This window comes from Leopardus geoffroyi, chromosome B1 (genome assembly GCF_018350155.1).
Source record: "Leopardus geoffroyi isolate Oge1 chromosome B1, O.geoffroyi_Oge1_pat1.0, whole genome shotgun sequence".
Taxonomy (NCBI): Eukaryota; Metazoa; Chordata; class Mammalia; order Carnivora; family Felidae; genus Leopardus; species Leopardus geoffroyi.
Genome location: NC_059327.1, coordinates 24,667,066 through 24,691,691, shown reverse-complemented (window position 1 = coordinate 24,691,691; position 24,626 = coordinate 24,667,066). Strand labels below are relative to the sequence as shown.

Sequence of the window (24,626 nt, the reverse complement as noted above, 5' to 3'; positions counted from 1 at the left end):
TTTAAATAAAATTTAAAAAATAATACATCATGGGGAATAATATTGCATCATGGATGCAGTATTTTCTAGATACATGTATTCTCTTTAGATTTGCCTATTTTTCAAAAGTACACAGTTTTCTCATTGATAGTGTTCCATCCTATGCAGAATCCTTTGAGCATCTAGAACTATACCATATCTTAGATGTCTCTGCAAATAAATTAATGAATAATTAATCCCTTATAACCAAAAAAGAGAGCCTTTGCTCTGAACTTGTTTCTGCTGCGATTTTTCATGCAATAGGAAATAGCTTAGAGTTAAATTTGATATCAAGAGCTTGGCTGCTATGTTTTTTTTTTTTTTTTTTTTTTTGAATGGCAACACAGCATTTCTGTTCAACAAGGGACATGGATTATAAAGCTTTATCATCAGCATGGTGAGATGTGTCTTTGCTTTAAGTGGCCACTTTCTATTTTTAGCTTTGCTATCATTTCTAAGAACCCTCTAACGGTAGACACAGTAATCGCTCACTGTAAATAAGAGATATGGCTACATCGACACAGGTGCTTAGATTGCTAGGTGACAACAGGAGACTGAGATGGCATTCATTCAAATAAGTACGATTTCCATGGAAATCAGGAACATGAAATCATTGGGAATTTAGCTACTTCTGTTACGTCATATCCTGGCAGGGGTTGCTGCCTCTGATGTCAACTTTCCCGTCTGTATTTAATATGTGCAATTCTCATTTTCTTTTGTCACCTATGTACAGTTGAACTTGTTTTTATTATCAAATATTTTTTGGATACAGAATAGCAGGTGCATCGAAAACTTCTGATGGTCACTATAATAGTAACAGTAAAAAAAAAAAAAGACTCCCATTTCCTAAGCATTTACTATGGGTCAGGTACTGTCCTTACACTGTGTCCCTTGGCAATAATATGCTTGGCAATAAAACACTCTAGGAAGTAGTTGCTATCATTGCCCTAATTTTCTAGGGAGGAATTTTGGCAGGCCTCAGTCACTAGCTCAAGGTCAAATGCCTATCGGTGGGCAGAAGTTATTATCTCCATTTTTTTGTGAAGGCAATATGGTTAAAGAACCATTTCTTTTTCTTGGTGATTGAGTTACCTAAATGTGTTCTTCAGTTTTCTCACTTGTGTAATGGGAATAATGAAAAATTGTTGAGGGTTAAATAATAAAATTAAGCTAAAATAATAATACTAAGCTAATGATATATGTAGAACACTTAACCCATTGCATACTGCAAGAACTCACTAGATGTTACGGGACGTAATGATGATACTAATGATGATGATGACGATGACGACTCCTTAATTTCTGATTGACCTTAGCTGCAGAATCCATGGCTGAGTATGAGCTGGAACTATCCCTTGCATTCCCTTGCTATTTCAGTATAGGTGAGCAACTTGGCCAAAACGTAAAACACCATGAGTGTTTCTTTCTTGACTAGTTGACCTATGCTTTTTTAAACAAAGATTTATTTAAATCTTTTAAACAAAGATTTGCACTGTGTGCAAAACAATTTGCCCATATAAAATCTCATGTGATGCTCAACATGACCCAGTGATATAAGTGTTTTCATTCTCTGCCACATTTTACTAATAAACAGCAGAAACTCTAAGTAATTATGGGATGTGCTACAAATCGCAGAACATCAAGTGGCAAAGATACAAATTAGAGCCAGTTTTCTGACTCTGCCCATGAGCTTTTCAGTTCTCCACCCCATTTAAATAGTGGAAAATGCACTAGTGCTCTGTCACTGGCTTCATGTAACTTTTCATTTTAAACTACTTCTGGATGCTCAAGCTTCCTTCTGGTTTCTAATGAATTTGTTATGTCATCTTATGAGAATGTTGTTAACCTTTGGCCTCAGGCTCTGATGATTCTTGACAACCTCTTATTTTTCCTCCCCTGTAAAAATTATTCTATCATCACAGGATGTCTGGAAAATTAAAAAAAAAAAAAAGTCCCACAATTCCCATTCTTTATCACTGGTGTTTCTTTCCTTTCTTTCCTTGTTCCTTCCTATTTATTCCACAAATACTTATTGACAAATAGGTATGGATACCATATGTTAAGTATTTTGTTAATTGCTGAGAATAAAAAGAAACATTAATTGAATTTCTAAACTTGCTTTGATCTTCCTACTCCCTTTCTCTCTCATTTCCATTACAGAACTTATTTTCCCTTTGAATTCCTTCAATTGTATTGCTAAAATACTATGTTAATTCATTCATATACAAAACATTTTTTACACATATAACTAATACAATTTTTTCTGCCCATCTATCTTAATTAATGAGAACAATCATATGCATGCTGTTTGTCTCCCCCCCCCCCCTTTTTTTTTGCATAGGAGTCCTTATTTATTCAAGTTGACTTATATACTCTATAATCTACTGAATCAAAATCAACAATCTCTTTTTAAAAGTGGTCTCAAGGTCCACACTTTACCTTTATTCCGTTTAATTTAACTAAAAACTAAGTCCATCTATTTCTCAAAACTCTATGAACTGACTACCAATTTAATGCCAAAAGGGAACCATGGAAATAAAAGTTGCATTCCTATAACCACACCAAAGTCAGTCTGGAGTTGGACTTCTTCGTAAACTTGTTTGGTTAAAGTTGTAGGCATATGGGGCTTACTGTTCACATGGGGGAGGAAGGTACAACAGTCATGCCAACTCCTTCAAATCCAGAGGTTTTTACTTTTTCCTCATCCTCTTTAAATTCTCATGTACTATTATTGACATTTCTCTATTTTGATAATAAAATTCTCCGATCCAGGACTAGGTCATCTCTTCGGAAACCTGTTGTACTGTAATGATTTCTACAGAGAGATTCTCATTGTAAGATAATACACCATTCATTTTCCAAGAAGAAACACGTAAGAGAAAAATAAAAGATTAATTTAAAACGTCCCCAATTTAAACTTGTTTAGGGGCGCCTGGGTGGCGCAGTCGGTTAAGCGTCCGACTTCAGCCAGGTCACGATCTCGCGGTCCGTGAGTTCGAGCCCCGCGTCGGGCTCTGGGCTGATGGCTCAGAGCCTGGAGCCTGTTTCCGATTCTGTGTCTCCCTCTCTCTCTGCCCCTCCCCCGTTCATGCTCTGTCTCTCTCTGTCCCAAAAATAAATAAACGTTGAAAAAAAAATTTTTTAAACTTGTTTAAAGCCAGTAAGACCCAATCCTCTATGAGTGAGATTAAAGCTTACCTAAGGTCTTTGTAGTGAGGTGGATGCTGTGGGCAGGTTTAAATGGGGTCAGGAAAATCGTCCTTTTAAATTATAATATCCTTAAGAAAAATATAAACTGATGCATTCTTTTTTGCTAGGCTCCCTGCTAATCATGCAGTCAGTTGTATAAGCTACTGCTTTACTGAATTTATTCCTCATTCCAATGATGTGCAGTACGGTGACACCAAACGTGTTGAATGGCATATCTTTTAAGTGTAATAACATCAGGAAATTCGATCTGGTTCATAAAAATGGAAAAGAAAGGATCAGGACACACATTCCCTCCAAGAAATGGCATGTAGTAGAAATGACACATATCAGTTTTATAAGAAAGTTTCTTGCCTTGGAGAGTGCAGGGTTCAGCTTGCATGGCACCATATACTGTCACATATGAAGTATGATACAGCTTAAGTAGCCAACTCTCTCATTTCACACTGCCCTGCTCAGACACTTATTTATATACTGTAAGAAATTCTACATTCTACAACTAAAGGACCTTGTAGAAGGCTCAGAGGAGATGTATGAACCAATTAAAGGATTGAAAATAAGCCATACAAGGCAAGATGAAAGCAAGTGGGCTTTATGTGGCCCACAAACGTACACTGATGTTTTCATATGTCCATTTAGGTTTTCCATGTTTCCACACAGGAAAAACCCATAAAACTGGAAATAGGCTACAGCAATAGAGATTTAGGTTAGATAAAAGAAAGAATGTCTGGGTGCATGAGGTCCTTAGACCGGTTCTGATGTGGGGAATAAAAGCCCTGATCATTGCTGGTTGGGATAGATTTGTTATGATACCATTTGAATACGAGGACATGAATCGGACAACTCCTTCCTAGCCCTATGCTTTTAAGAAACATCAGTTTAATATTAGTATAATTATTAGCATATGGATTTTCTTAGCATAAATAGGAAATATAACAAAATTGTCACCAACAAGTTACTCCATTGAAGGGTTAAAGGCATAAAAACTTTTGCATTTGAGAAAAGTTCATTACTTAGTGAATTTGAGTCTTTTTTTTTAAGCCATGATTTTTTTCCCCCTCCCGGGTGGCAGTTTTAGGACTTTTTTATTTTTTAAAGAGGTGCTCTAAGATTCTGTCTAAAAGTAGCCTTCTACTGGACATATTTCATCCTTCACTCTGCATAATTATTATTACTTGAGAAGGTGATGTAGTGTAAAGATATCTGAATTACGATGCAGTGTTCCTCTGTTCTCTCTTCCACTAGCTCTCAGTATGACCTTGGACAGGTCATGTTTGAATGTCATTCCTCAGCTGTCTTGTGGAAACCTCAGGACAGTGCTTCAAGAAGTGATCTCTTATGAGATCTTTCCTTCCTTGAAATTCTTTTGGATTAGGAATTCAAATTGTGAATTATTAAGAGTTATGAATTCTTTTCAATTACGATCATGAAATCATAATTTAGGTAAGTCAGCATTTTATTTTTAACATGCTTAACAATAGATTTTTTTAATACTTAAAGGTCATGACACATCTTAATTTGTTAATGAATAGTTAAAATTCACCAAGATAATTCATTCTAGCATAGAATTCAATAAGTTAGCTAATGCAACAAATGGTCACCTTGTACTGTGTGAAAGTTGAGAATTAAAACACTTGATTTCTTATGATCCAACTGTCAAATGGCTCTCATCTTTCATTTGTTACGTTTGGTGGTCATTTAATTGATTTGGAGATACGCCTGAATATTTATTCCCTTCACATGCCATCCCACATTGTTTCTTTAAACTAATTATTTTCATTTTCCAATCTTCAGAAATATAAATGTAACAGGATGCTATGCATCCTTTTATTTCAGTCATTGCTAGATTTCTTACTTCACATAGTACAGGCTTAAACATTTAAGATACCTTAAAGAGACTACAGCCCCACAGAAATCTAATTTTATGATTATATGAATTATGAATACATGAATACATGCTTGGTTTTTCATATGACTGTAGTGATTTCCAGCTGCCTTAAAATGATAATAGCGAATGTCATTGTCATTCAGATTTATTTTAATTATTCACAAATATTCACACGAATATGACCTAGGCAGTGAATCTAGGAAAGTCCTCATAAACTAAGTCCAACTCTAACATTTAAAGTGTTTGAAAGTCAGATTAAATACTATTTAGGATAGAAATAATTTTTGAAGTTTCGTGTGTTTACCTGTTTCTTAATGAAACATTTAAGTTGTACACTAACAGCTTGAGCTGTGGTTGAAACCGGTTTGGGGAACTACTGAGGAGTCTAATCTTAATATGTTTACATGCCACAGAATATTCTCTGGAGATACATCAAGAAAAGTCACTCTGGTGCTATCTACTCTCCCTGTTGGCAAAAGAAGGGAAGATAAAAAGAAATCATTTACCCCTCACACTTAAGTGTGAGAATATGTATTTGTTTTGCATTGTGCCATCTAACAGGAAACCTGGTCTTATTCATCAAAAAGTTAAGAGAAAAAGGGATTAAAATAAACTCTTCGTTCATGGAGGAAAAGACTAAAATCTCTGTGGAGCCTGTTTTAGAACTGACATTGTGCTAAAACAATTTGACTCACAGTTCCTCCTCACTAAACATTTTCCACTTCTAACTTCACAGCTGAGCTCCACAACTTAGGAAATCACCACTCAGTGCAAGATGCTAGCCTTTCTGTCAAACTTTCTGCCTCTTCAGAGATTGCCTCGACATACAAAGACAGAGAGTCCACAGCGTCTTACCTAGACAACGAGGAGCTGAAACGCCCAGGCATGACATTGTTCAACGCTCAGGCTAGGCAAGAAGTCCGTCCCCGTTAGTTCCTCCAAAATATAAGTTCACGTTTTCGTGGTTGAGATCATGGCTCTATTCTAAGCAGTTTTACGCAGTGTGTGATTCTAACAAAAACACCCTCTGCAGCTGGAGGGAGCCTCAGTTAAAGCAGGAGTCTGTCAAGGCGTTCCTAGTGACTTCTGTCCACTAAATTCAGACTGATGTTTTGCGAAAGGGGCCTCCACAAGCAGGCCCAGATTGCCTGGGAAGCATTTCCTGCCTCTGAGCAGTGCATGTGAGAAAGAGTGCACGAAGCAGAGGGAGGGGGGCCGAGCACAGCCCGCCTGGGCGTTTGAGGAGTTCTGATTTTACACAGAACTGAAGTGAGTTTGTCAAAGCTCTTGAGGTGATTAGCTGGAGAGTCATAAAGTCGTAGAGCTTTCTCTATCCCACACTGCTGATGAATAAAAAAAAATAAAAAAAAAAATAAAGGAAAGAAAACAGTTTTTTCCTTCCTCTACAGCATTTCCACTATATTAAATGCATGTGCACAACTTAATCCAAATACCTTTGCCGTTCTCCTCTCGAAAGATCTCTTAGGAGAGCAAGATGAATTTAGGTGTTTTAAAAACGGTAATCCCCTAAACGCAAAACTTTTTTTTTTCTTTTTCTTTTTTTTTTTTTTTTTTTTAACCCTACTTACAAGTTAAAATGCTACAGCCCTGCATACTGTACCTGACAAGATCTGTGAGGATAATCCCGAGAAGCCAGGAGATAGAACGTTGCCTTCAAACCTCTCCAATCCCAGGAATCCTTCAGAGAATTAAAGTCGTTTCTGTCATGGCACATGCAGCTTTACCTCCAGTCAGAATCGTCCAGTTACACAAGCGCAGGGCTGGGAGAGCAGGAGACAGACTCCATCTTGATCCCATTACAGTCCTGCTGACATTAAGTACTTGCAAGTTCTTCCATCCAGCATGACAGAGTCCCTGAATCACATCTCCAGAGCAGCTCACGGTATCTGCACCCTTCGTCCGACACAAATTTTGTGAACTATCATCTGTTTATCTTTTCTGCTTTCTTGTGCCTCCACTGAATGACTTCCTCCTAGCCGCTTCAGGCTGGGAACTTGGACTACCATTTGGTTTTGATTAAAACCAGACAGCCAACTCTGGAGAATTTAGGGACTCAGCTAATGGAAACTGCAAATATGGCTTTAATTAGTGCATCAATTAATAATAGATGTTAGCTCGTCTTATAATAAGATGACACAACTATCAACGCAGAGGAAGCTCAAGTCCTTTCAGGAAAGAAGTTATACCAATTCTCATTCCTTTATGACCCAGAATTCTCTTTAGGGAAAGTGGAAGGAAAGGAGAGGGATGTGGCCTTAGGACAACCAGGTTGTGCAGAGGCCAGTGGAGCCGCTTTGTTGTTTATACCAGAGAAACAGGAAACAGTATCTCTGAGTTTAATTATCTTGCTTGGTTGAAATTGCTCTGTAATGTCTCCCTTCTACTTTATTTACAATAAGTGGATTCTCTTGTTATTTATGACCTAAGCATTTTTTTTTTTTCTGTGACCAGTGATTACATCAATCTGATTATTGGGTCTACGTGCAGCTTACAAATTTCTAGAGATTTCCCATAATGGGAATTACGCGAACAAATCCAATTTCAATATGATAAATGAATAACATATAGAAAGGTACAAGAAACATTAAACTTTTTAGCCTTAAGAGTCACCCTGTACGTCTCTGACATTGTAAGTAGTTTTCATTGCTGGCTTCTGTTTCAGTTGGCTCTAACTTTTATAAAGACTGACAGATAACTAGGTATCACAACGGCCATCTTTTTAGTATCCCCAGAGATAGTGGGTAGCTGATAACCTGAAGAAGTATGATGAGATAGCTACGATTTCTTTTCTTACTGGACAACTAAAATCTCGCAGAAGTAATGCAAATCATGGACTATTAGAGAAATATGAAATAGCAAGACAAAAAGACTGCATATGAATTTAAAGATGAGAAGCATTCAAGTAAAAACATGTGGGCAGAAAAGCAAGTGTTAGAAGGTTATAGAAAAACATTAGTGATTTAAAAAATGAGCATTTACCGACTTCAGCCAGGTCACGATCTCGCGGTCCGTGAGTTCGAGCCCCGCGTCAGGCTCTGGGCTGATGGCTCAGAGCCTGGAGCCTGTTTCCGATTCTGTGTCTCCCTCTCTCTCTGCCCCTCCCCCGTTCATGCTCTGTCTCTCTCTGTCCCCAAAAAAATAAATAAACGTTGGAAAAAAAAAAAAAAAAGAAAAGAAAAAAAAATGAGCATTTAGATTCCTTTAATGTAACCTTCAACTACATGGCAAGAAGTCCATAATTTCATAAATCCTTTGAAGACTTACTATATTCATATTAAAAATACTTCCACCGAAATTATGCCCATTTACTCTTCCCAATAATCTTTTTGTGTGCTCTTATTTAAGTTTATTTATTTTTGAGCGACAGACACACACACACACACACACACACACACACACACAGCACTAGCGGGGGAAGGACAGAGAGAGACAGAGGGAGACATAGAATCTGAAGCGGGCTCCACACTGTCAGCACAGAGCCTGATACGGGGCTCGAACTCACAAATCCCGAGATCATGACCTGAGCCGAAGTTGGAAGCTTAACCAGTTGAGCCACCCAGGCGCCCCCGTGTGTGCTCTTATTTTTATTTTAAATATAAAGCATTGGAAATTTGTGCAATTATTTTTCTCAGAATCACATGATGAAAAGTGACCAAGTGCACACCACAACTCAGATTTTCTGACTCCAGATTTTGTGTCTTTTCCATCCTCGGAGAGTTCCACTGCCTGTCTTGACTCACACTTACTTGCTGCATGAAATTAGGAAGACCGAAACTTTCTGAGTTTCAGATCCCCCTTTAAAAATAGAGACAGCCCTACATAACTCACAGATTGGAACACAGGATTCGCTTTATATACACATATATTTATAAATTTATATTTATTTCCCTCAGGAAAACACTGGAGCAGAATGGAATGGGAATTGATGTAAGTTCTTTCCTAAAATAACTTGTTTATCTCTATCTCTATCTCTGCCTCTGGGCTTCTGGTTTTCTAGTAGACAGTAGGCGCTCAATAAATATTAGTACCCTAATTCTTCGCAAGCTTCTCCTCATGAGTGACATAATCCCCCCCTTCATACAATTTTGTCTTGCCCTGTTTCCACTGGCCTGAGGAAACAACAAAACCCTATTCACATACATTTATAAATGCCTTTTTAGAGATCTAGACACTCTTAACAGTAATTTTCTCCTTAACGTTCTCTTCTCTAAACAAACAAGACTTCATGCTTTCTTCTATTATTAGAAGGATTACTTCCCAAATCTTTAATCACTCTTATTTATTTTTCATCCTTCAGTTGCCTGACTCCAAACAAATCTCAAAACTTATATTCTCATGAAGGCTTTACCAAATATGAGTATAAAGATAAATAATGAGATAATTTCCTAAATATTTAACATAGTGTCAGGCACACAGAAGTGGTCCAAAGTATTTGTCCCTTTCTCCTTTCTGCATGTAAATCTAAATACATCAGTTCCTTACACGTTTCCTTATTACTCTGAGCTAGATCACTAATAAAATATGGTATAGAGGCCGTTAGAAAGCTGAAAATAGAGTATGAGCATAGGAGTCAGGCTCCAGAACTAACAACCATGATGACCCTGTGCAAGTTACGAAAGTCATGTGAGCCTCAGTTTTATAGCCTCTGGATCTAAGGATTTTTCAAAATTAGAGATGATAGTCCATGTAAATCCATTGTGGCTGATGCGGTATTCATTTTGAACTAGAATTATTTTCACCCTTTATTGTCCTCTCTCATCCTTACTTTGCCCTCTGTGATAATTAAAACAAACAAACAAACAAACAAACAAACAAACAACTCATCAGTCTTTTGAACTCTGAATTAAATGTATGCATTTGGAACATTTTTACTGGTGGAGGAATTATGTACTTATTTTTAATGTTTGTTTATTTTTGAGAGAGAGAGAGAGAGAGAGAGAGAGAGAGAGAGAGAGAGAGGAGTAGGGCAGAGAGAGAAGGAGACACAGAATCCGAAGCAGGCTCCAGGCTCTGAACTGTCAGCATAGAGCCTGATGCGGGGCCCCAACTCATAAACTGTGATATTATGACCGGAGCCAATGTCAGATGTTTAACTGAGCCACTCGGGCACCCCAACATTTTTTTTAAGAAAAGAGAATAGCAGGGGTGCCTGGGTGACTCAGTCAGTTAAGTGTCCAATGCCTGATCTCGGCTCCGGTCATGATCTCGAGGTTTGTGGGTTCAAACCCCACACTGGGAATCTGTTTCTCCCTTACTCTCTTCCCCTCCTCTACTCTCTCTCTGTGTCTCTTTCTCAAAATAAATAAATAAACTTAAAAAAAAAAAAAAAGGAAGAATAAGGAATAGAAGTGATTGTGAAGATCAACTTTCTTCCCAGGTACTAGGACGAAATAATACCCACTGGCTATGACTGGCCAACTCCCAGGTGTCTTCATGAACTCTGCACCTCAACTTCTTTTATGGGGTTGCTCAAGGACTCTCATGTAGTCCCACAACCCCTCAGCTGTGCAAAGGCAGATCTATCCTGTGCAAAGAATGTTTTACTCTTTGTAACCTGAGTAGCAAGCATCATTAGTTCAGCACCCACATTTATCATTTGTCACATTGTGAGTGCAAGTAAAGTTTGATTCTTTCCATTTTTAGGAAGGAATAGCATCATTAGAATGGCAAACTCATAATTAATACATAGATAGAGGGAATGACTGTCTTTAAAGCACTTCAGAAGTATTCACACGTATGCACTTAGTGTGATAAATGTAGGAGCACTCTGTCTATGAAAATCAATCCTCTAAAATCTGTATTTAACAACGTTGCCTGCGGCTTATTAGAGTTATCACATGTATGTCAAGGCAGTAAAAACAATATATTCAAGATTTCTAATTAGGTTTTAAAGTATTTAAAAATTTTTTTTAAAGTTCATTTATTTTTGAGAGAGAGAGAGACAGAGTGTGAGCAGGGGAGGGGCAGAGAGAAAGGGAGACAGAATCCAAAGCAGGCTCCACGCCCTGAGCTGTCAGCACAGAGCAGGACACGGGGCTCAAACTCATGAGCTGTAAGACCATGACCTAAGCCAAAGTCAGATGCTTAACTGACTGAGCCACTCAGGCACTCCTAAAGCGTTTTTCTACATGTGCTTTTTCCAATAGTTCATTTTGATAGACATACACCCACGTAGGAAAATAAATACAGTTTTGTGGTTTGCATCTAATAATACACATGTACATTAGGGTTTTTTTTTTTTAAATCAATCTTGTCAACCTTGTGTCAAACTCACTTTCACTAAACATTTAGCATTAATCCATAAATATTTATTAAAGGAACATAATTAAGTTTGATGATAAACTAACCAAAGGATCTGCCATATAAATTCTCCAAAACTAATTGTACCTGTCTCTTGGATGATTATGTTCATTCTTTCCCTTCATTGAAAATGATTACAACCCAAGAATAATTATAAAGAAAAAAGTATCTTGATAAATTGCAAATAGCTTACACAATAATCTGAGCAAGTATGAAAAAATTATAGTTTGCACAGACGCAATAGTGTATATGGTTTTAGAACTGACAATTCTCCCTGTCTGTCCAGTAGGGCCAGGATGCTGTCAGAAGCATGAAGATCCCAAGCCACCCATGACTTGTTTTAGAGAGGTCTGGGTGTGTCCAGCCAGTAGAGGCTAAGGTTGTTTCTATGTCACACAAGGAATTTGTTCCATGTGAAAACATAAGCTAACATCACCATGCAGCACGCTTCAGCATCCTTGCGAAGCATCATAATAACATCCTCATTTCATGGCCAAAAATGTCTCTATATCTTCAGCCAATTCAAAAAATGTTCCTCTCCACTTTGGGCCTGGAGTTCACACTCTCTTCTAGCTTCTCTTACAGTTCTTTCAAATGAGGCCACACGTTGTCTCTTACCTGCTCTGTGCACCTGGGAAAGAGGTGAAAGTGCCTGTGTCAAGGTGCCTTCTCTGGGATGAAATCTACGATCCACTTAAAACTCTGTCCGTGGAGAGTCACTCTGCCTTACACTGTACCCCATACTCGAGAGTACAGGCCACATTCCCACCACTGTGAGAATGAGGGGGGGTCATGAAGTTGTTACAAAGGCTTATGTCCTTGAAGGAATATGCCTTCCATTTCTATTAAATATACTTTTTATATTTTCTCCTTTAAAATAGAACCGTTTGTGGGGAACCTGGGTGGCTCAGTCAGCTGGGTGTCCGACTCTTGGTTTCATCTCAGGTCATGATTTCATGGCTCATGTGTCTGAGCCCTGCATCAAGCTCTGGGCTGACAGTGTGGATGGAGCTTGCTTGGGATTCTCTCTCTCTCTCTCTCTCTCTCCCTTTCTCTGCTCCTCCCCTGCTTATGCTCTCTCTTTCAAAATAAATAACTTTTAAAGTAGAACCATTTGAGAGTCTCCGTATACACAAGTAAATATACTTAATATCTATCCACACATTCAACTAATATTTCTTTGTATTTATTATATTCACGGTACTGTTATGTACCTGGGATGCATCATTAAAAACAACCAGATTAAAAAGAAATGAAATAGAACAAACAATTCTAAATTTTGTATGGAACCAGAAAAACCCCCACAAATAGCCAAAGTAGTGTTGGAAAAGAAAACCAAAGCTGGAGACATCACAATTCCAGACTTCAAGCTGTATTACAAAGCTGTAATCACCAAGACAGGATGGTACTACCACAAAAACAGACACATAGACCAATGGAACAGAATAGAGAACCCAGAAATAGACCCACAGATGTATGGCCAACTAATCTTTGACAAAGCAGAAAAGAATATCCAATGGAATAAAGACAGTCTCTTCAGCAAGTGGTGCTGGGAAAACTGGACAGCCACATGGAGTAAAATGAACCTGGACCACTTTGTTACACCATACACAAAAGTAAACTCAAAATGGATGAAAGACATAAATGTAAGACAGGAAACTATCAAAATCCTAGAGCAGAAAACAGGCAACGACTTCTTTGATCCCAGCCACAGCAACTTCTTACTTGATGTGTTTCCAGAGGGAAGGGAAACAAAAGCAAAAATAAACTATTGGGACCTCATCAAGATAAAAGTCTCCTGCACAGTGAAGGAAACAATCAGCAAAACTAAAAGGCACACTATGGAATGGGAGAAGATATTTGCAAATGACATAGCAGATAAAGGGTTAGTATCCAAAAATCTATAAAGAACTTAACAAGCTCAACACCTAAAAAGCAAATAATCCAGTGCAGAAATGGGCAAAAGACATGAATAGACACTTTTCCAAAAAAAAAAGACATACAGATGTCAGACACATGAAAAGATGCTCACCATCACTCATCAGGAGGGAAATATAAATCAAAACCACAATGAGATACCACTTCACACCTGTCAGGATGGCTAAAATTAACAACTCAAGAAACAACAGATGTCGGTGAGGATGAGGAGAAAGGAGAACCCTTTTGCACAGCTGGTGGGAATGCCAACTGGTGCAGCCACTCTGGAAAACAGTATGGAGGCTCCTCAAAAAATTGAAAATAGAACTACCCTATGATGCAGCAATTTCACTACTAGGTATTTATCCAAAGGATACAGGAGTGCTGGTTCAAAGGGGCACATGCACCCCAATGTTTATAGCAGTGCTATCAACAATAGCAAAATTATGGAAAGAGCAAAACTGTCCATCGACTGATGAATGGATAAAGAAAATGAGGTATATATATGTACCATGGAATATAAGTGATCAAAAAGAATAAAATCTTGTCATTTGCAACAATGTGGATGGAACTAGAGTGTATTATGCTAAGTGAAATAAGTCGGTCAAAGAAAAACATATCATATGATTTCACTCATGTGGAATGTAGGAAACAAAACAGATGAACATAGGACAAGTGAAGCAAAAATATTATAAAAACAGAGAGGGAGGCAAACCTCTTAAATACAGAGAACAAACTAAGGGTTGCTGGAGGCGTGTTGGTAGAGGATGGGCTAAAGTGATGAATTATTAAATTCTATTCATGAAATCATTATTACCCTATATGTTAACTAAGTTGGTTTTAAATTAAAAAAAAAACATAATAAAGAAAAAGAAATGAAAGAACTTTCCCCTCAAGGAGTTTAAATGGGAGGTAGGGGATTGGTAATCAATAAAAATAATAACTAAATTATGGAGTATGTGGATAATTACTGGGGAGAACAGAAAATGTAAAGCATGAGAAAGAATATGGGGCGGGGGGTGGGGGATGCCTGGGCTCAGTTGGTTGGGCATCTGACTTTGGCTCAGGCCACGAGCTCATGGCTTGTGAGTTCGAGCTCCACGTCTCTGGGCTGACAGCTCAGAGCCTAGAGTCTGGTTCGGATTCTGTGTCCCTGTCTCTCTCTGCCCCTCCCCCATTCATGCAGGCTCTTGTGCGTGTGTTCTCTCTCTCTCTCAAAAATAAACATTAAAAAAAAAAAAAAGACTATGGGGAATGAGGGTTGAGGGATGATCACGTTCCAGAAATAAATAAGAGATACCAGGGTAGGTCTCACCAAGGGACTTTCTAGTAAAGATTTTTAGAAGATGAAGGAGACGGCTATACAGGTATCGGGGTCACAGAGTTTCAGGAGGAATAAACAGGTCCTAAGGAAGAATGTGCCTGGCTATTTCCAAAAATAGCAAGGTGATCAATATGGTTGAAGGAGAAAGGGGTAGAGAGCTAGAAGATGCACTCAAGGAGGTAAGGAGGAACAGGTTAAATAGTATCTTCAAAGGACTTTGGCTTTGAGGGACTGAAAAGTGGAGTCCTTGTCAGATTTTGAGCAGAGGAGTGGTAAGGTCTGCTTTACATTATAATATGGTCACTCTGGCTGGTGTTGTAAGAATAGGCTGAAAGGGATAGAGGGCCAAAGCAGGGAGGCCAGTTAGGAGGTCACTACAGGGGGTAATCCAGGTGAGAGACATGGTAGGTGGCTCAAATGAAGGTGAGAAAGGTCAGGTGTAAAATTTTTCTTTGGTATTTAGTGGCAAGAGTGTTTCCTAAGGAATTAAACTTGCTGCATGAGAAGAAAAGATGAAAAAACCTCTTGAGCAATTCAAGGATAAAGTTGCCATCATATGAGTAAGAGAAGGCTCTCAGTGGAGTAAATTTTATATCATATGGAGAAGAATTTTAATTTTAGATGTATTACATCTGAGATGCTTATTAAACTTTTCTAACAGAAACGCCAAGGATCCAATTGGATATATGAATTCTAGTTTGGAAGAGAGGTCTAGCTGGAGAAATAAATTTGCGAGTCTTGAACACAGAGTTGGAATTTACAGCAAAAGACAGATCACTGAGTGAATATAAATAAAGAGGAGAAGGGGCACCTGGGTGGCTCAGTAAGTTAAGTGTCCAACTTCAGCTCAGGTCATAATCTCGCAGTTTGTGAGTTCGAGCCCTGCATCGGGCTCTGTGCTGATAGCTCAGAGCCTGGAGCTTGCTTCAGATTCTGTGTCTTCCTCTCTCTCTCTGCCCCTCCTCACCTCATGCTCTCTCTCTCTCAAAAATAAATAAAAATGTTTAAGAATTAAAAAAAAAAAGAGGAGAAAGAACTAATTGGCCATTGGATTTAATAATGTAGAAGTCACTATTGATAATGTCAGGAATAAGCTCAGAGAATCATGCGGACAAAAGTCTAGTTAGTATGTTTTAAAAGAGAATTTGAGGAAAGGAATTGGAGATACAAGTAGAGTCAATGTTTTTGAAATATTACTGCAGAGGGGAGCAAACACATGGTACGGTAATAGTGTGAGAAGTTTTTATCAGGATGGGAGAATGAACAAGATGCTTGCATAGTTTTGTTTTGTTTTGTTTTGTTTTTCCGTCAGTATGGCGTCTTCCCCAAGAGAGGGAAAAGATGATGTAGAGAAGAGTGGAGAAATGCTGGAGTGTTCTTTTGAATAAGGAAGAGAACTTGGGAGTTAGTGCACAGAGACTAATTTTACATGGGAGGATGACACAGGTGAAAAGTTGGTATTTAGTGCCAAGGTCATGAGCTATGATTTAGTCACTCAGCACACCTCAGTGAACCACTATCATGGTTTGCATTATTATTCAATTTAAATTTTTTCGCTGTTCTTGGTCACATGAAAATGATACCCATAAGAGACAGCTGTCTAATAGATAGTAGTTGAGGACCAAAAACCATGAAAACTTGGCCAATATGCTTGTCTGTGTGATTGTTTTTAATCCTACCTCCTGTATTTCTGTGATAGAACCTGGTACTACAGGTACAGGACTTTCCCCCCAGCACCATGCAATCCAATTCCATCCCTTAAAGCTACAAAGGTCCCGCTTTTGTGCTTCATCTTTAGATAGTATGTTTTTGCTGTTGTTTTCCGCTTGTCTTGCCAATTATCTTCATTTTTATTTCTCATCTGTCAATTCTTCAGATTCTTGTTACTTTTGGCATTTCTCCTGTGTTTTTTCTTCCCTTTATTGAGATGTAATTGCCACACAATAAACTGCATATTTAAAGTCTATAATTTCATTGGTTTTGATAAATGCATATTCCTGTAATACCATCGCCACCATCAAAATAATGAATGCATCATATTCATCACCTCCAACTTTCCTTGTGCCTGTCTGTCACCCAATCCTTTTGCTCCTTTCTCCCCCCGACCACCAAGCAACAACAGATTCTCTTTCTGACATTGCAGATTAGTTTAAATTTTCTAGATATTTATCTACACGAAATCATCTGTATATATTTTCTTCTAGATTCTTAGCATAATTATTTGAGATCCATCCATGTTGTTGCACGTATCAATGGTCCATTCCTCTTCATTGATGAGTAGCATTACATTATAAGGACATAGCATTCACAGTTTATCCACTCATCTGTTAATGTACATTTGGGACAATATCATTGGGACAAAATTATTTGACTATTACAGACAAAACTGTTATAAACATTCACGTGCAAGTCTTTGTATGCATATCTGCTTTTATTTCCTAGGAGCGAGTGGTAGATTCATTTGACAGGCGTATTTTTAAATTTTAGGAACTGACAAACTGTTTTCTAAGGTAGATGCTCCATTTTATATTTCCATCAGAAGTTTCTGTTGTTCCACATTGCATGCTGACAATGGGATGATTAATTCTAGCCACTCTGATAGATGTATAGCTGTATCTCCTTAGCATTTTCCTAATGACTGATGCTTATTTATCACCAGCATGTCTTCAGTGAAATGTTTGTTCAAATATTTTGTCCACTAAAAGATTTTGATTTGTTGCTTTCCTTATGACTGAGTTGTGAGAGATCTCTGTGCATTCTGCATACAAGTCCTTTATCAAGTAACTGAAAATATTTTTTCCCAGTCTAGATTGTCTTTCATTCAAAAAAAAATTTTTTTTTCAACGTTTATTTATTTTTGGGACAGAGAGAGACAGAGCATGAAAGGGGGAGGGGCAGAGAGAGAGGGAGACACAGAATCGGAAACAGGCTCCAGGCTCTGAGCCATCAGCCCAGAGCCCCACGCGGGGCTCGAACTCACGGACTGCGAGATCGTGACCTGGCTGAAGTCGGACGCTCAACCGACTGCGCCACCCAGGCACCCCTGTCTTTCATTTTTAATAGTGACTTTTGGGAAGGAGAAATTCCTAATTTTGATAAATTAAAAAGTTATCAGGTTTTTTCTTTTATAGATTGTGCCTCTGGTCTCACGGCAAGGAAATTAGTTTTCTTGATATCGCAAATATTTTCGTCTATACTTTAAGCTAGAAGTTTTATGATTTTAGATTTAAGATTTAGGGTCTTTGCTACATTTAAAGTTAATTTGTCTCTATCTCTCTCCCTCCCTTTCTGCCCCTCCCACACGTGCACACACAAGCTCTCTCTCTCTCAAAATAAATAAGTAAAACTTTTAAAAAACAATTAAAAAAATAAAGTTACATGGCGAGAATCTGATCAAAGCGTTTTTTTTCCTTTTTATAATATGGATATCCAATTATTCTAGCACCATTTGTGACAATCCTTTTCCACAGAAGGTCTTTGTCACTTTAACAGCAATTAATTGACCAAATATGTGTGGTTCAATATCTAGACTCTATCAAGTCCCATTGATCTATTTGTCTATCTTTCAGAATACCACATACCATTGATTATAGTAACTTTCCAGCAAGTTTTTAAATCAATTATTGTAAATATTGCTACTTGTTCTTTTTATCAACGTTTATTTATTTTTGGGACAGAGAGAGACAGAGCATGAACGGGGGAGGGGCAGAGAGAGAGGGAGACACAGAATCAGAAACAGGCTCCAGACTCTGAGCCATCAGCCCAGAGCCTGACGCGGGACTCGAACTCACGGACCGTGAGATCGTGACCTGGCTGAAGTCGGACGCTTAACCGACTGCGCCACCCAGGCGCCCCAGCTACTTGTTCTTTTTAAAAGTCGTTTTGGATTAGCTAGACCATTGCATTTCCACATGAATTTTAGAAGCACCTTGTTCATTTCTACAAACAAACAAACAAACAAACAAACAAACAAACAAAAGCAAAGAGCAAGCCTGTTGGGATCTTGATCAATTTAGTATTTAAAACAAATGAGAAAGAATTAACATCTTGATAATATTGAGTCTTCTTTTCCATGAACACAATGTATCTCAAACCTTAGATTTTTAATTTCTCTTGTCAGTGTTTTGTACTTTTGTCTGTAATAGTCTTGCACATTTTTGCCAGATTTATCCATATGATGCTACTGTAAATGATGTCTTAAAAAATTTCCATTTCCAATTGTTTTTTACTGTTATAGAGAACACAACTCATTTGTATATATTGACTAGTATCCTGCAAACTTGCAAAACTCATTAACTAGACCTGGTAGCTTTTTTGAAGATCCTTAAGATTTTCTAAATAAGTGATCATGTTGTATGTGAATGAAGACACTTTTGCTTGTTCTTTTCCAATCTGAATGCTTTTAATTTCTTTTTTGTTTTTGTTGCTTTATTCCATGGGCTAGAATCTGCACTGCAATACTGAATAACATGGGTGAAGTGGACATTCCTGCCTTTTATTGAATCTAAGGGAAAAAGCATTTGTTTTTTATCATTAATTATGATATTAGCTGCAAAGTATTTTTGTAGATGCCTTTATCAGGGTGAGGAAGTTCCCTCTATTCCAGTGGTTCTTAACTGGAAGTTATTTTGTTCCCCAGGGATATGTGGAGATGTCTGAAAATATTTCTGGTCACCACAACAGGGGAAGTGATGCTCTTGACTGCAAAACATACTGTAATGCACAAGACAGCTTCCCACAACAAATAATTCCTGGACCCAGAATATTGATGATGTTGATGTTGAAAAATCCTGACCTGCTCTATTTCTAGTATGCTGAGAGTATTTTTTAAGCAGTAAAGATATTGGGATCCCTTCCCCCCAATTTTTTCTGAATAAGATTTTTCATTTTTAGTATGTATAAAGTTTTTCTTTTTTTAGTCTCTTAATAATGGCACATTTCATTGATGTTCCAATGTCAAAAGAATCTTGCATTCCTAGGATACTTTGTCATGATGTATAATTATCTTTTATATGATGTATATTTTATATGATATATTATGTTTTATATATTATTGAATTAAAGTTGCTAATATTTTATTCAGAATGTTTGCATCCTATGTCTAAAAGAAACAATGGTTTGTTGTCTTCTTGGTATCTTTGCTATTGATTTCTAATTTAATTCCATTATGGCTGGAAAACATACTATGGATAACTTGAATTTTTTAATGTATTGAGACTTCTTTTGTGGCTAAAACTATGGTCCATTTTGGTAAATACCTTCAAAAAGGATGTGTATTATTTTTTCTTATAATGTTTTCATAAATGAAGTATCTGATCAAGGTCCAGAGAATTGAAAAAATATTCCCCACTATCATCCAAGAAGGAAGAAATAGCATCATTTATTTATAAACTGGAGACATATCTTTAGATAACCCTTAGTTCCAATGGATTCCCACTGAGCAACCTAATATTTCCTGGAATAGAGGTTACTCTGCTCCTAGAATTTTTAAATATTACCCAGTTTAAACTCTTCATATCAGTAGGATAATAATTTATATTTGAAATAAATATCAAGTAAATATTAGTCAAATGTTTGAAAATGGAATTCAGCCAGTTTTTAAGTGTAAACAAATCCATGCATATGCCTATTTGGGCATCCAATAGAAATCATTATTTTACTTATCAATGATCAGCCTTGATAGAAGTGGCATATTAACCATTAAAAATAAAGAACACAATTAGAACTGTCCTTTAATGAAATGACATAAACAATTATTAAACTCTTGGAAATTTTTAATATTCTGTTCAATAACCAATAGGACATATTCACATTTATATAATATCACTTCTATATCCTGGTCCTAATTATTTTCTCGGATAAAACAACACACAGTATTGTGGTTTTTTGTAAATGAATGTCAATGACAAAGTTTCCATTTAGCATGAAAAATGAACATTTTAAAAAGTCTTTGAAATTAAAGTTTTTGTGAAATTACATTATCTCATTTTGAGTTGGAAAAAAATAGGTTGGGCAGAACGTAGCAAAAACTTTGCCAATATTCAAATGTTAGAAACACAGTTTGAAAGAGTTTATAAAACATGTGTCATAATAGGTTTCTTTTATCCTTATGCTGGATGGTTGAATTTCACTATTAAAATAATCCTATTGTGGAACAAAATATAGCAGAGTTTCCTCTACTTATATTAGGTATTCGTGAGCCAAAGCAGAGTGTTGATTATGGCTGCCAAGTTCCTATGTAGACAAATGAATCATAGGAACACAGTAGCTATTTTATTTGGGGCCTTGCTGAGCTGCAAGATTTTTAATGAGTTAAAATAATATTTTGGGTTTCGAGTAGAAAGTGTGAACTATCAAAAACACAGACATTTGACTTCAAAGTTGAGGGCAAAAACAACTCCACATGCAAAGTCATTCTGAGCAACCGACTCACAGACCTTGGAGATCGAATCCCCTGAGGGCTGGTCTCTCTGTTTCCTTTGGACTGTGTGCGAGGGAAGCCGGTCCGATGGCACTGAAGCTTTTGAGAGATTGTTCAATTACTAGTATGTATGCCCAACAATTTGCACATAAGATAAATTGTTTTAGCTTAGATCTGAGTAGCCACGAAGAGATAATTATTTGCTTCTCTTCTAGTTGGGAAGGCAACAATAATGACAATTATTGCTAAACACCAAGGAGACAGAAACCACAGATGGCGCAAGATATGTAAGCAAGTAAAATAAGTGAATTAGAAGAAATATTTTTCTTAGAATGGGCCAAGTAGTTGTGTTAGCAAGAATCTATTTTTTTCAAATATTAATTAGAATAAAGAAGATCAGTTAAACACAACAAATGTTTTTGAACACCTACAGCGAGATTCAGTACTATTAAGGATTTTGAAGATGATTGTGACCCTTTAAAGATAATTGTACCAATTCCTTTTTAATCTTATATTTGTATAAATATGTAGGCCTGCATGGCACCCTACATGGCATTTGTTTTTGTTTGTTTGTTTGTTTGTTTTAGCAAATAACAAATATCTATTTAAGCTTTATTTACTTATTTAGAGAGGGAGAGAGAGAGAGCAGGAGAGGGGCAGAGAGAGAAAGAGAGACAATCCCAAGCAGTCTCTCCACTGCCAGCGTGGAGCCCCATGTGGGGTTCAAACTCACGAACCGTGAGATCATGAGCTGAGCTGAAATCAAGAGTCAGATGTTTAACCAACTGAGCCACCCAGGTGCCCCACTTTTGGTATTGTTTTATTTTCCATTTTAAGTAAACAATGTTTTAAAATTTCACTCCAGATCTTTGTTTTCCAAAGGCCTAACTCTAATATCTGCTTCTCTGTAAACACCTTGCCAGATGATCCAAAAGTGTATTTAGTTATTCTTTTTTCTGTTTTCTCTTCACACTTTATGCCTTCATTCAGACATGCCTTTTGTTTGGGGATATTGAAAGAGAAAATTGTTATAGGAATACCAAAAACTACAGATGAATACTCACATTTAGGAAGGTCATTCCCTGCAATGGAGAGAAGAATTTCAGGGCAAAAGAAAGCAAATAGATAAGAATAAAGGGAACCTCTATCCTGCCGGAACGATGAAACAACTAAATCCTGTAGGTCAATGGGAATGTCACTGCCAGAGTCCTGCTTTTTCCTGTATTGTAAATATATGTTACTTTTCTGCATACTAAGTTGAATCCTATCAGACTCTCCTACTGTGAGTGCAAGGCCATGTATTACAGTTCTGTTCCTAAAACCACCCAGTTAAGAGCCAGGAAAAGAAGGGATGGAAGGTTATTAGGAAATCAGATTTGAGCATTAGTTTAATTAGATCATTTTCTCCCACCCATACATTGGAAAGAACAGGAATTTTGATTGTTGTGGACGGTGAAGGAAGAGGGTTGGGGGAGAGGCAAGGGTAACTTAAAACAACAGGCACATCTGTGTACAGAGGGGCTGAACATTTGTTCTGTAAAGACACTTTGGGGACTTATATAAACTGGAAGGAAACATGCTGGCATCTAAGGGAATGAAGGCAAAAGTCAAAATATGAGGCCTGTTTTGCAACTTTATTTGGACTTGACTGATGTATTATTTTTCTTTTCCCATGTCATGTTTATATGCTTTCCCTAAGTCCTCTGTGCTTACCTACCAACCTGCTGCCTTAGTCATAAGGCTAATACGTCTGTGCCTTAAGAAAAATGGAATTATGTGATGATACAGAAAGAAACTTGCTTACTGCTGAGTTTAAAAAAAAAAAATTCCTTGAAATGCAAACCACAGAGGAAATACCTAATTGCTTTTCTAAGAAATGGTGGAAATTGGTAGGACAAGATACTCCATTTCAGGTTTTTGCTTTCATTCTCTGAAGACATTTCTGTGTTTCTTGGCTGTGTGTGTGTGTGTGTGTGTGTGTGTGTGTGTGTGTGTTTCCAGAAACATGTAGCACACACTTCAGCCAGACCACATGCCTATGAGTCAATATTTCAGCTTGCATTTGTCTTAAACCGTGAAGCTCAGGGTGTAACCTAACAGAACCTGGCAGGTTGTCTGAATAGTTCTTTCACCACTTGACCCAAAATATAGTAAATCAGATGACATATTGTTCTAATTTTGCATTAGTACTCATATTTTAATAAGGAAAGGAAGAGTGTGTTCTATCAAGATTTTTGAATACAAACAAAATCTAGCTCCAGATCCAACCTATTGCAGAAATTAAACTGGAGTCACCAAATGTAGTTTGCTTTAAAAAAAAAAAAAAAAAAAAAAAAACTTGATACGTACATATTTTGGCACTTGCTATGGACTCAATTGTGTCCCCACCCTCCCCAAACTTCAAATTCATATGTTGGAGCCCTGACCCCTGATGTGATGGTATTTGGAGATGGGGCCTTTTGGAGAGGATTAGATTTATATGAGGCCACAAAGATGGAACTCTTTATGGACGTAATAATGGCATGGTGCCCTTATGAGATGAGCTGTCTCTCTCTGCCTTGCGAAAACACAGACACATAGGTGATCATCTGTATACCAGGAAGAGAGTTCTAACCTGAACCAAATCATCCAACACCTTGATCTTGGACTTCCCAGCCTCTAGAACTATGAGAAATAAAGTCTGTTGTTTAAGCCTTCCAGTCGAAGGTATGTTGTTATAGCAGTCCAAGAAGACTAACACAATCTTTTACAAGTTTGGAGTGTTCATTTTGTGGCATGTAAAGTAAAACTTGACAGTAGAAACTCAATATCTAGTATTATTATTATTATTATCATTATTAGTGGTGGTGGTGGTGGTGGTAATAATAGTAATAGTTAGAATTTAATGTGAATTACTACTTCTTTCTTGCTAAAATCCCTGGGAGAAAGTCAGTTAATATGTGGATGAAGTTTTATCCTTTCTTCTAAATAAATATGGTGCCATATATATAGTAAGCACAAGAACCATTCTCAGCTCTGCTATCTCTAAGTAAAACAAAACATTTTGCTTGATTATTTTTAGAAAGACATATCATATATGGAAAAAACACTATATATTTCTGGTACTTTAAAAATACATCCATTTATGGAACTTCAATTAGTCTAGGTGACTGGTCCAGTCACCCAGTTGGCTAGTTACAAGGCTCCCTTCCCCACCCCGAGAAAAGCTCTTCTTGTCTCAGGACAGACACCTAGTTTTAACCTACGATATTTTTCTCCAAAATATTTTGCCTAAGCTCTGAATTCATTAAGGTCTGACTAGCACCCAAAGGGACCAAATAAAATAAAATATAAAATAAAATAAAATAAAATAAAATAAAATAAAATAAAATAAAATAAAATGTTAGGGAGTTCTTGCAAAAGCCAGAAGAAGCCTCCTTTCCCTGCTTTCTCCTCACACATCCCTCGAGGCAAGAAATACTGAAGTATCACTTAATGGGATGGGATGGGGATAAGAAAATGAAAGGGGAAGAGAATACTGGGGGAAATGT

At 37.3% G+C, this 24,626-nt stretch overlaps 1 protein-coding gene across 8 annotated transcripts in view; it reads right to left on the bottom strand.

Moving 5' to 3' along the window:
• The window catches only part of DLC1 (DLC1 Rho GTPase activating protein), a 483,787-nt gene that overhangs the window by 421,625 nt on the left and 37,536 nt on the right, over positions 1-24,626 (bottom strand). For 2 of the 8 annotated variants that reach the window (XM_045455318.1, XM_045455352.1), the window contains exon 1: positions 6,735-7,323. The exons of 1 other annotated variant lie outside the window; for it this stretch is intronic. The gene's annotated coding sequence lies outside the window, so the exon portion shown is untranslated. Of the gene's footprint in view, positions 1-3,216; positions 3,476-5,968; positions 6,452-6,734; positions 7,324-24,626 lie in introns of those variants that run through there. 5 more of the 8 variants (XM_045455342.1, XM_045455309.1, XM_045455332.1 and 2 more) reach the window with 5 other exon arrangements.